The sequence below is a fragment of the Globicephala melas genome, chromosome 7 (genome assembly GCF_963455315.2).
Source record: "Globicephala melas chromosome 7, mGloMel1.2, whole genome shotgun sequence".
In the NCBI taxonomy this organism is placed as follows: Eukaryota; Metazoa; Chordata; class Mammalia; order Artiodactyla; family Delphinidae; genus Globicephala; species Globicephala melas.
In genome coordinates, this window is record NC_083320.1 from 52,513,546 (window position 1) to 52,525,862 (window position 12,317).

The following is a 12,317-nucleotide window of genomic DNA, read 5'->3' on the forward strand; positions in this document are numbered from 1 at the left end:
TAAATTTTGGGAGAATTCTTACACTTATTTTCTATAGTATTGGTTTAATTTTATCTAACCTAATGTGTCCTGCCTCCATTGTGTTTTCATTTAGCAATCTTTTTTCATTTACAATCTCCCAAGACTGAACCAGCAAAAAATAGAAAATATGAATAGATCAATTACCAGTACTGAAATTGAATAAGTAATTAAAAAAATCCCAACAAGCAAAAGTCCAGGACCAGATGGCTTCACAGGTGAATTGTACCAAAAATTTAGAGAAGAGTTAACACCTACCACAAAACTATTCTAAAAAAATTGCAGAGGAAGGAACACTTGCAAACTCATTCGATGAGGCCACCATCACCCTGATACCAAAGCCAGATGAAGATACCACAGAAAAAGAAAATTACAGGCATATATCACTGATGAACACAGACACAAAAATCCTCAACAAAATACTAGCAAACTGACTCCAACAGTACATTAAAAAAAATCATACACCATGATCAAGTGGGATTTATCCCAGGCATGCAAGCATTTTTCAATATCCACAAATCAATCAATGTGATACACCATATTAACAAACTGAAGAAGACCATATGATCATCCCAATAGATGCAGGAAAAGGTTTTCATAAAATTCAACATCCATTTATGATAAAAACTCTTCAGAAAGTGGGTATAGAGGGAACATACTTCAACATAATAAAGGCCATATATATGAACCCACAACTAACATCATACTCAATGGTGAAAAGCTGAAAGCATTTCCTCCAAGATCAGGAACGAGACAAGGATGCCCACTCTCACCACTTTTATTCGACATAGTTTTGGAAGTCCTAGCCATAGCAATCAGAGAAGAAAAAGAAATAAAGGGAATCCAAGTTGGAAAAGAAGTAAAACTGTCACTGTTTGCAGATGACATATTACTACTATACATAGAAAATCCTAAAGACTACAAGAAAACTACTAGAGCCCATCAATGAATTTGGTAAAGTTGCAGGATAAAAAATTAATATACAGAAATCTGTTGCATTTCTATACACAAACAATGAAATATCAGAAAGAGAAATTAAGGAAACAATCCCATTTACCACTGCATCAAAAAAGAATGAAATACCTAGGAGTAAACTTACCTAAGGAGGCAAAAGACCTGTACTCCAAAAACTATAAGATGCTGATGAAAGAAACTGAAGATGACGCAAACAGATGGAGAGATATACCATGTTCTTGGATTGGAAGAATCAATATTGTTAAAATGACTATACTACCCAAGGCAATTTACAGATTCAATGCAATCCCTATCAAATTACCAACGGCATTTTTCACAGAACTAGAATAAAAAATTTTTAATTCATATGGAAGCAATCTTTTTATTTCTTTTAAACTACATTCAGGCCTTTCAGATCAGTCTCATTTCATGTTTGCTTCCTCTAACTTTATAAACATAGTATCCTTTAAAGAACATGAGTTAGAGATTTTTCAAACTTCTGTATTCTTCATTCTCTTGTTTGCTCTGATTTGTCAGAGTAGATACCTACCGTCTCTTAAATTCATCAATGTTTCTCTGTTTTCTCACCCTAAATTCAAATCCTAACTCAGTTTCTCTCTAGATAAACAAGCTTGGGCAAGTTAGTAAGTCTCTCTAAGCTCAGAGTCCTCATTTATAAAATATTCCTAATAATGGCACAAACTATAAAAAGTATGATTATGATAATTAAAAATAAATATGATTATTTATTAAATTCAGTTATAATTAACTGATTTAATACCAGAAAGAGCTTAGCACAGTGTCATGCACATGGTAATTGATTAATGAATGGTAGTTGCCATTATAATCATTGTTCTCATCACCATCATAATCAACATCATTACAATTAGTACAGAGGAAGTTCCATTATTGTCTAGGCAGGAGCCGAGACTGGTTTTGTAAGAGTGCTTGGATTCCTACTCTAACCTGACAGGTCTAGATAAAAGAAGAAAAAGAAAATTCAGAATTGCTATAGTGTTACTTTGCTATTTCAGAATCTCCCTTCTCTGGGACCAGTCTGGAAGGCACCTGAGGCTGAGGCAGCAGCAGCAGCAAACTTTACTTTTGGTTGAAGGTGTCTTTCTCTTCTTAGATATGGCAGCCAGAAATGTGCTGGAGTATTCTGCTCCAACCCTCATTTCTCCTGTATGCTAAACCTTGTCCACTTCCTCTTAATGCAAGGTGACCACGGCCAAATGCTAGCTCTCTGCCTGACTTCGTAGTCCACATCAAGTGTGTTTGTATGGGGGGTGGACGAGTGAGCATCACCAAGGCTTCCCCAGCTAATGTGGACACAGCCATATGGGGGTTTGCCTCCAGCCTTTGCCCCTATGAATTAGGGATGACCGTGTGGCACTGGGGTGGGGAGGGGTAGGAGGATGTTGGAATCTCTTGTACTTACATCATGAATTCATAGGTGGGGATTTACAAATTGTCCTTCCCTTTCTTAGCTACATTATGTCTGTACTTACCTTGCAGAAATTGCTCAGAGTTTCTGGGCATGAATATCTCTTTCTCCTAATTTCCACTTGATAAGGCTTTCCCTGTCCTAATATTCTATTTTCCATTTCACTAGTCAACTGGAAGGGAGGGTGCTAGATATGGATGCTCATATTAATGTTACAAAAATCAGCTATTACTCTTGAACTAAGTTTTCTTTGTCAAGCTCAGCTTATACTCAATAAAGGGTTTACTGTTTAAAAATCATAATAAGCCAATTTTTTTTCTAATGCTTGCTTTCACATTATGACAAAGCTGTAATTGTGAATCTTTTCCCATTTTTTTTAAAGTTCTCAAATCTTATTTCTACTGCTTTAGAATCTATTTAAGGTCCAGTAGTTTCTAAAAATACTTTGCTCTATTAACCTAAAATGATCTAGCATTACTCTATTACAATAGCAATGAAAACTAAGCCAGGTTTTTATATCTATTGAATTTTTTGTATTTTCAGCTATAGCCCAATCCCCCTGTAAAGCTGTTCATCACATTCAATAGGTAGTTATATATAGTGGAAATGGAGTCCCTCGATGATATAAAGCAATCTAAAAGGCATAAAAAATACTTTCAAGGAGCTCTCTTTCCAATTGAGGTTAAACAGATGTTGAATATGTTTTCTGGTTTAATCACTGTCAATACAGTGTGTTCAACTTTTTCCCATCTAGCTAAGAATGAAATTATCAGACTTAAATTTTCCCTTTTAAATCATTGGAGGTAATTGTTTTGTGATATGGAATTTTTATTTTAGATTATACATTGGTTTGCAAGATTTAATCAATTTTTTACATCTCTTAGTTCACTTTTTATGAATTTCCACTTAAACCGAAAGGATTAAAATGAGCTTTATTGCCAATTCCTTGTTAAAAACAATTATGTTTAGACTATCTAGAACAACACTATAAAACCATTTACAATTGCAAATACAAAGGCAATAACAGCTTATGGAAGGGTTGGGGTGGGTCCTATTTGAGGCTCTAACAATAGTTGGGGGAAATCTCTAAGATTTACTTTAAAAAATTACAAAAAGTTATTTTCTGAGTTCTCCTGGAAAGACAGCATTTATGAGTGGTGGAAAGAGAGTAGGCATTCACCCAAGGATTAGGATTTAAGGCTTCCTGAGAGGAATTACCTCATTTGTACTGTAAAAATATCTCTTCTCCTGACCTGCAGAGGAATATCTGAATTCTAGCATTAGTTATTTTCTTATTTGACCTGTGGGCAGATCTTTATGTCCCTCGCTCCCTCCCTTCCCATCTGTTTCCTTGTAGATAGATTTAATCTGGAAGAGCAGATAGTGTTTAGCAAAGGCATTAGATATACTGAATAAAAACCTATTGAATTGGATTATTTTGTTTTGTGTTCCTCTCTTAAAATACTCCTGGGAGAGTTGAGATGTTAAGTATCTGTCACGGTGGTTACCAAAATTTACTGGACATAAAAATCATCTTGGATGCCTGTTAAAATGCAGATATCCAGCCCTGCCCCTTTGAGATTTTGATGCAGGTAATCCTTGGTCCACATTGACTGAAACCTCTTTGCAACATCTTAGTATGAACGTGGTTTATTACTTTCCTCTGGGAAAAGTTGAGAGTTCCTGAATGGAACCAAGAAAGAACAGGGTAGGTGAGAACGTGAGTTTAACCATTGCCTTTTCCTCCCAGTCTCATTATTCAGAGATATGGCTAAGGGAGTAAATTTTAGAGTAGATGTGAAAGCGTCTTTCTTTTACTTCTGTGATTAAGCACATGGTGACCACCACATAGCTTAGTAAGGTGGCCTTCTTCACTCCTTATACTCACTCCTTATACCCAAATAGTCAGCGAGTTGTCTGATTTCCCTTACTCAGTGATGCTATAGTCTTTTCCTTATCTTCATGCCACCACCGTTTTTGTTTCTAGTCTTGGCATTGCTGCTAGACTATTGCAACGGAGTAGCCTGCTTGTGGTCTTGCCCTACTCTTCATCCCCAGTCCTCTCTGATGCATCGAACTGCTGATGAATCAGATTTCAAGAAAGCAGATCTGATTATCTCATTCTTCTGCTGTGAGTCCCTATAAAGATCTTCTCTAATTTCAGGATAAAATTTAAATGTCTGAGCCATCTGTGATGGAATACCGATCCACTTCTCCACTGACCTCCAGCCACCCTGAACACCCCTGGACAAAACTCATTTCTCCACATCCACAGACCTTGGCTTTCTGCCCTTCTCTTTGCTTGGAGCACCAAACACTCACCAAAGAACACTGACTAATATCTACTCATTCTCTAGAATCATAATCTGGCCATGATGGGGATCAGAGCAGGCCACCCCCAATATGCCACTTGGTGTACTGATTAGTTTAAGTTAAAGTTACTTAAGAAACAGCCAATGCAAGAAGGATACTCTGACCCTCCTTTGCCCCCCTGAAAGGAGAAAATAAATCTCCCATGTGAAAGGTAACTTCCCTGTACCAGGAAGTACAGAGACATCCTTATCACCAGAGATGGGGAATTCAAATCTGAGAAGGCTGTATAAACAAACCTGGTTTCTTGCAATCCCAAACTTATTTTTCTTGTCAATTCCTCACAAATTTATTGTTTCTTGGTATAAAAGGTACCTGCTTTAGTCACTACTTTGAGTCATATACCTATAAGGCCTTTATACATAAGAAATTAAGTTGTTCTCCTGTTAATATGCCTTGTGTCAATTTAATTATTAGACTAGCCAAAAGAACCAAGAAGCATAGGGGGAAATTTTCCCTTCCCCAATAGCCTCTAGATTAATACATCAAGGAAATTTCTACGTGAATTAAAAACTATGAACTTAATTCTCAAACCTTCATATGATTCTGTAATCAGAACAGCAAAGAAATATTGCTGCCTTTGGAAAATTTTTAGTGACTATACAAAATATTAACTCTAAGTCCTGGAATTACAAATTATTATTTCTCCTTTATGATATTCTATATGTTCTAAGTTCTATGGTCTAGATATTTACTAATTTTATGAAAAAGTAATTCTTATAATTTTTTGGTGAATGACTAACAGCACAAGAATCTGTCATTTCTATTTCACTTCTTTCATGGAGTTGCAAGTTCATCAAACATATTCACTCATTTGTAATTTGACACGCTTCTCAGCTAGGTTGGGAACTGACTTATTCTCACTTCATAGGCATAAAGAGTAACTTGATAATAATATATCAGGGAACCCATGGCAGAGTGGTCCTAGGAATGTTTGCCCATCATCCTCTCAGCAAACCACTGGCAAAGTTTCTAGAAATTCAATCAGTTATCAAGTTACTAACATTTATTAAGCAAGCCAAGTGGTACCGGTCTCTGGATCAGGATATCCAGGGGTAAAGAGGCCTTTTCAAACTGCAGACATAGTCCCTGCCCATCCACCCTTATCTTCCCACATCACTTAGCAGAGACACCACAGTTAAAACTACATAACCCATTTAAAGTGTTCTAGGCAGTCACAGTTCCTGATTACAAACAACAGAAACAATACTGGCTAAATTGAGCAGAAAAGGAACACATTGGAAAGCTCTTGCATAGCTCACAGAACTCATCAAAAGTGTGAAGAACCAAACTCTGAAAAGAGAACACAGCAGATTCAGACTACAGCCATGATCTGCTTGGGCCACCAACTGTAAATCCTACAATAGCTGCTTCACTGTCCTCTACCTGCTCTCCATCACAGAGGGAGAACCAAACTCTCTCAGTGTCTGAGTGCCTTCAGGAGTCTAAATGCCCTGAAGTTGTGGACAGTGGGTGAGCTGAGTTCATATGCTGACCACCTCTGTGAACAGGGAGCTGGGGATTCTCCTGAAACAGGAAATGAGTTCCAGCGCTAGGCAGAATTAAAAGACAACAATGCTTGCCGCACAACGTACCATGCTGAACCAACAAATGCAGGCGTACAAACTGACAAACTGTAGCCCAGAGCCCAGGGAAAATGATGGCTTGTGATAGGATCTTCCCTCTGGGGTTGATCATCTGCTTAGAGAAGAGATGGTGAAGATGCTTGTGAAACTGTCTCAAGGAAGAATAAGGAATGACAGAAAAGAAAAAAAAAAGTAGGAAGGAATGAAGGAAATTTGAATGCCAAGAAATACAGAGAAGGAGATGTGACCAAGGATAGAATGTAAAGAGACCTGAGATGTAGGAAGAAAGATGCTGGAGGAAGGCATGTGAGGTCAAATGACCAAACAGAACGAACTACACACACACACACACACACACACAAGTTGTAGATCCTTGCTCTCTGTCGTCATAATATTATTAGGTTAATTAATGAAGATTCTAAGATCAGAGAATTAGTACTCCTCAGGACGTATTACGTAGGCACTCAGTCATGCCTGTTAATATGGGGCAGGACGTATTACGTAGGCACTCAGTCATGCCTGTTAATATGGGGCAGGCTCATTGAATGTGGCAGCAGCTTTCCAGATTGCCATTTTCTCCTGCAGCAGACCTGGGTCTACGCTCCAGCAACCATGCCTAAGGGACCTGCAGTTGGCATTAATCTTGGCACCACCTATTCTTGTGTGGGTGTCTTCCAGCATGGGAAGGTGGAAATAATTGCCAACGATCAGGGGAACCGAACTACCCCAAGCTATGTCGCCTTTACTGATACCGAACGATTGATCGGTGATGCTGCAAAGAAAGTCACAATGAATCTCACTAACACGGTTTTTGATGTCAAACGCCTCACTGGACGAAGACTTGACGATGCTGTTGTCCAGTCTGATATGAAGCATTGGCCCTTCATGGTGGTGAATGATGCAAGCAGGCCTAAGGTTCGAGTAGAATACAAGGGAGAGACAAAAAGTTTCTATCCAGAGGAGGTGTCATCCATGGTTTTGACAAAGAAGAAGGAAATAGCAGAAGCCTATCTTGGGAAGACCGTTACCAATGCTGTTGTCACAGTACCCGCTTACTTTAATGATTCTCAACGTCAGGTTACCAGAGGTGCTGGAACTATTGCTGGGCTCAATGTACTTAGAATCATCAATGAGCCAACTGCTGCTGCTATTGCCTATGGCTTAGACAAAAAGGTCGGAGCAGAAAGAAATGTGCTGATCTTTGATTTATGTGGTGATACTTTTGATGTGTCCATTCTCACTATTGAGGATGGAATCTTTGAGGTCCAATCTACAGATACCCACTTAGGTGGGGAAGACTTTGACAACGAAATCGTCAACCATTTCATTGCAGAGTTCAAGCACAAGCACAAGCAAGACATCAGTGAGAACAAGAGGGCTGTCCGTCGCCTTCATACTGCTTGTGAGCATGCTAGCTGCACTCTCTCTTCCAGCACCCAGGCCAGTACTGAGATTGATTACCTCTATGAAGGAATTGACTTCTATAACTCAATTACCCATGCCCGATTTGAAGAACTGAATGCTGAATTGTTCCGTGACACACTGGACCCTGTCGAGAAAGCCCTTCAGGATGCCAAGTTAGACAAGTCTCAGATCCATGATATTGTCCTGGTGGGTGGTTCAATCCACATCCCCAAGATTCTGAAACTTCTACAGGACTTCTTCAATGGGAAAGAACTGAATAAGAGCATCAACCCTGATGAGGCTGTTGCTTATGGTGCAGCTGTCCAGGCAGCCATTCTATCTGGAGACGAATCTGAAAATGTTCAAGACTTGCTGCTGTTGGATGTCACTCCTCTTTCCCTTGGAATTGAAACTGCTGGTGGAGTCATGACTGTCCTCATCAAGTGCAACACCACCATTCCCACCAAGCAGACGCAGATGCAGACCTTCACAACCTACTCTGACAACCAGCTCAGTGTACTCATTCAGGTTTATGAAGGTGAGCGTGCCATGACCAAGGATAACAACTTGCTTGGCAAGTTTGAACTCACAGGCAAACCTCCTTCCCCCCATGGTGTTCCTCAGATTGAAGTCACTTTTGATAATGATGCCAATGGCATCCTCAATGTCTCTCCTGTGGGTAAGAGCACAGGAAAAGAGAACAAGATTACCATCACTAATGACAAGGGCCATTTGAGCAAGGAAGACATTGAACGCATGGTTCAGGAAGCAGAGAAGTACAAAACTGAAGATGAGAAGCAGCGGGGTAAGGTGTCTTCGAAGAATTCTCTTGAACCCTATGCTTTCAACGTGAAAGCTACTGTTGAGGATGACAAACTTCAAGGATAAGAACCAGACTGCAGAGAAGGAAGAATCTGAACATCAGCAGAAGGAGCTGGAAAAAGTCTGCAACCCCATCATTACCAAGCTGTACCAGAGTGCAGGAGGCATGCTAGGAGGAATGCCTGGGGGCTTCCCTGGTGGTGGAGCTCCTCCATCTGGTGGCGCCTCCTCTGGGCCCACCACTGAAGAGGTTGATTAAGTCAGCCTAGCATAGGTTTAGCATTGTTCCACAAAACACTGAAGGACACAAATTTGTAGCAAATTCCATGGCAATTTTAAAGTTGAGCTGCTATAGCAAACTGGGCATTCTTGATACTTGAACGTGGAATGAGCACACAGGGAAAGGAAATAACATTGCACTTTACAAGCACTGTATTATAAGTGGAAAATACAATGTCTTAAATAAAACTGTATTTAAAATTGGCACCATAAAAAAGGGGGCAATTCATAAATATTAGTTATGTAAACATGCTACCTGTTAAATAATAACAAACTCTATTAGTTATTTGTCTTTTTATTTTTTTAATTTCTTTAATTTTTTTTTGGCTGCATTGGGCCTTCGGCGCTGCATGTGAGCTCTCTCTAGTTGTGGAGAGCAGGGGCCACTCCTCGCTGCGGTGCGCGGGCCTCTCACTGCAGCGGCCTCCCTTGTTGCGGAGCATGGGCTCCAGGTGCCCAGGCTTCAGTAGTTGTGGCACGCGGGCCCAGCAGCTGTGGCTTGCGGGCTCCAGAGCACAGGCTCAGCAGTTGTGGAGCACAGGCCCAGCTACTCCACGGCACGTGGGATCCTCCCGGACCAGGGCTCGAACCCATGTCCCCTGCACTGGCAGGTGGATTCCCAACCACTGCGCCACCAAGGAAGCCCTAGTTATTTGTTATTAAAGGATCAGGATAACCTCCTTTACCTAAAGTCAACTATTTAAAGATATGAATCATCTCTACAGAAATACCTTCAGGGAACAACTAGATTAGTGTCTGATTGAAAAACTAGCCAAGTGGACACATAAAACTCACCATCACCGACATGCGGTGAATAAAAAAATAAAAAAGCCTTAACAGCTGGAATAACAAGTCAGCAAGGTTGAACACTGAGGCCTCTACAGAGTGGCAAGGGTGACTCTAGGAGCAAAGGAGTGTTTTCTAGATACACAATGTAATTTTAAGAAAGGCAGATCTACCTTGGGATTGGTTTTAAAAAGAGAGTTGCATTTGAGAGTTTCATATACTATATCTCTGGTGAGGTATTAACAAGAAAAACAGAAGCAGACACCACTGACTAGCTTCTCATTACGCTGTGCCCTGTGCTAAGCATAACCTCATTTAGTCTCACAACCCCTGTGGGTTAAGATCACTAGTGCTTCCTTTTACCACTGAGGAAACCAAAGCATAGAGGGGCCAACTCTTGTCTAGTAAACTAACATGTGTTGAATACCTGACGTGGTAGACACATTGCTGGGGCTTTGCATTACTCTGTGTTTAGTAACCAGAAAGGAATGGATTCAAATACAGGTTTTTCCACTCAAAGCCCATATTTGTTCCACCGCTTGGTAGAATATCAACAATCACTTTTCACTCAGCAGGCTCCTGACAGAAAAGAGGAAGAATTAATACAAAGTGATGATGGGAGGGCAAGGGTATTGCTTATTTGTAACTGGCCAGACAAGAGAGAGGGCAGGTCACCGTGTCAGCTTTCAGGTTACCAAAAATAAACAGAGAATTAAGAAGTGAGCAGTGTGGCTGGCCCCTGACTAGGGATTTGTATAATGAGCATAACGTGTGTCTGTGTGTGCGCCAGCATGCGAGTGTGCATATACACATAGTATCGCTTAAGTGAACAATAGGCATCCTCTCACACTACTGCTTTACTAGATAGAATTTAAGTACAGTACAGTATAGTGGTCCCACTTACCTGCAGGGGATACATTCCAAGACCCCCAGTGGATGCCTGAAACAGCAGATAGCACCCAACCATATTTTACTGTGTATTTTCCTATACATACCTATGATCAAGTTTATTTATAAATTAGGCACAGTAAGAGATTAACAACAATAACTAATAATAAAATAGAAAAAAATATACTGTAATAAAAGTTGTGTGAATGTGGTCTCTCTCTCAAAATATTTGAGTGTACAAATTTAAGGCTATTTCCATCTTAACTAAGTACTCATCACGCATTGTGGCTATAACTTTTGCATTTTCAGGTGTGACAGCAAAACTAGCATGAATTTCTCTTCCCTTCTTCACAATTTCATGGATAGAAGATTCTTTTTTATTTTTATTTTATTTATTTATTTTTGGCCATGTCAGGTCTTAGTTGTGGCATGTGGGACCTTTGTTGAGGCATGCGGGATCTTTCATTGAGATGCTCAGGCTTCTCTCTAGTTCTGGCGTACAGGTTTTCTCTTCTCTAGTTGTGGCATGCAGGATCCAGGGCGCGTGGGCTCTGTAGTTTATGGCACACGGGCTCTAGTTGAGGCACACGAGATCAGTAGTTGTGGCACGCAGGCTTAGTTGCTCCATGGCATGTGGGATCTTAGTTCCCTGACCAGGGATCGAATCTGCGTTCCCTGCATATTAAAGCAGATTCTTTACCACTGGACCACCAGGGAAGTCCCAAGAAAATTCATTCTTACAGTAGATCTTAGCAACCTCCGCAAACAATTTTTTTTTCTTTTCTTATTAAGGTTAGAACTTTCACCTTTTCACTTAGAGGAAGCACTTTACTATGGCTTCTCCTCGGCTTATTTGAATTGCCAGCATCACTACTCTTGAGGCCATTATTTTGTAAAATAATGATGACTTGAACACAAGTACTTGGATACCAAAAATAAGTGGAGAACTAAGGAGTATGCAGTGTATCCCCTGAGGAGGATTTGTGTGACAGTCCATCCGATAACCAAGATGGCTACTAAGTGACCAACAGGCAGGATATACTGGATAAAGGGGTGATTCTTGTCTGGGTGGGATGGATAAGGACAGTGCGAGATATCATCACACTACTAAGAACAGCACACAACTTAAAACTTATGAATCATTTATTTCTGGTACTTTCCATTCAATATTTTCAGACCTTGGTTGACCAAACCTGGTAACTGAAACTGCAGAAAGAGAAACGACAAATAAGAGGGGACTACAATAGCTAATATATGACAGAGGAGTGATAATAACAATAATAATAGAGGAATAATTTTTAACTGTAATGTCAAAACACATAGGTTTTCCATATTCTTTCATGGAATGTACCACATGTATTGTTACTAATAATAAAGTGCTAAAACTTAATTGAATAATTTAGTTTTCTTCTTAAATCAGAGGAGATACAAGGTTATACCTATAATATGGCTCTCTCTGGGTTTGGTCAGAGTTTAGTCAGAAAAACAGAGCCCCTGCAATTATTCTAGGAATAAAGGATTCAATATAGAAATTAAGGTTTATACAAATGTGGCAGGAACTGGACAGTTGTAGGCACTGGAACAAAGAAACAATCACTAGTGATTTCAAAGCCCTGGAATGGCTGGGAAAGTTGGGCTTGTGGTCAGTCCAAGAATATGTCGCGTCTGGCCACCTGGCCTGCAAAGCGGGAGCTGGTGGGAAAGTCTCTGATGCTGCTTCATCTGGTGGCTTCCCAGGATAATGGTTTCTCTTTCCTTTCTCC

General features: G+C 40.0%; 1 pseudogene; it reads left to right on the plus strand.

The window, feature by feature from the left end:
- The first annotated feature begins 6,982 nt into the window (after positions 1-6,982).
- On the plus strand, positions 6,983-8,860 carry LOC115849393 (heat shock cognate 71 kDa protein pseudogene; annotated as a pseudogene).
- The last annotated feature ends 3,457 nt before the right edge of the window (positions 8,861-12,317 follow it).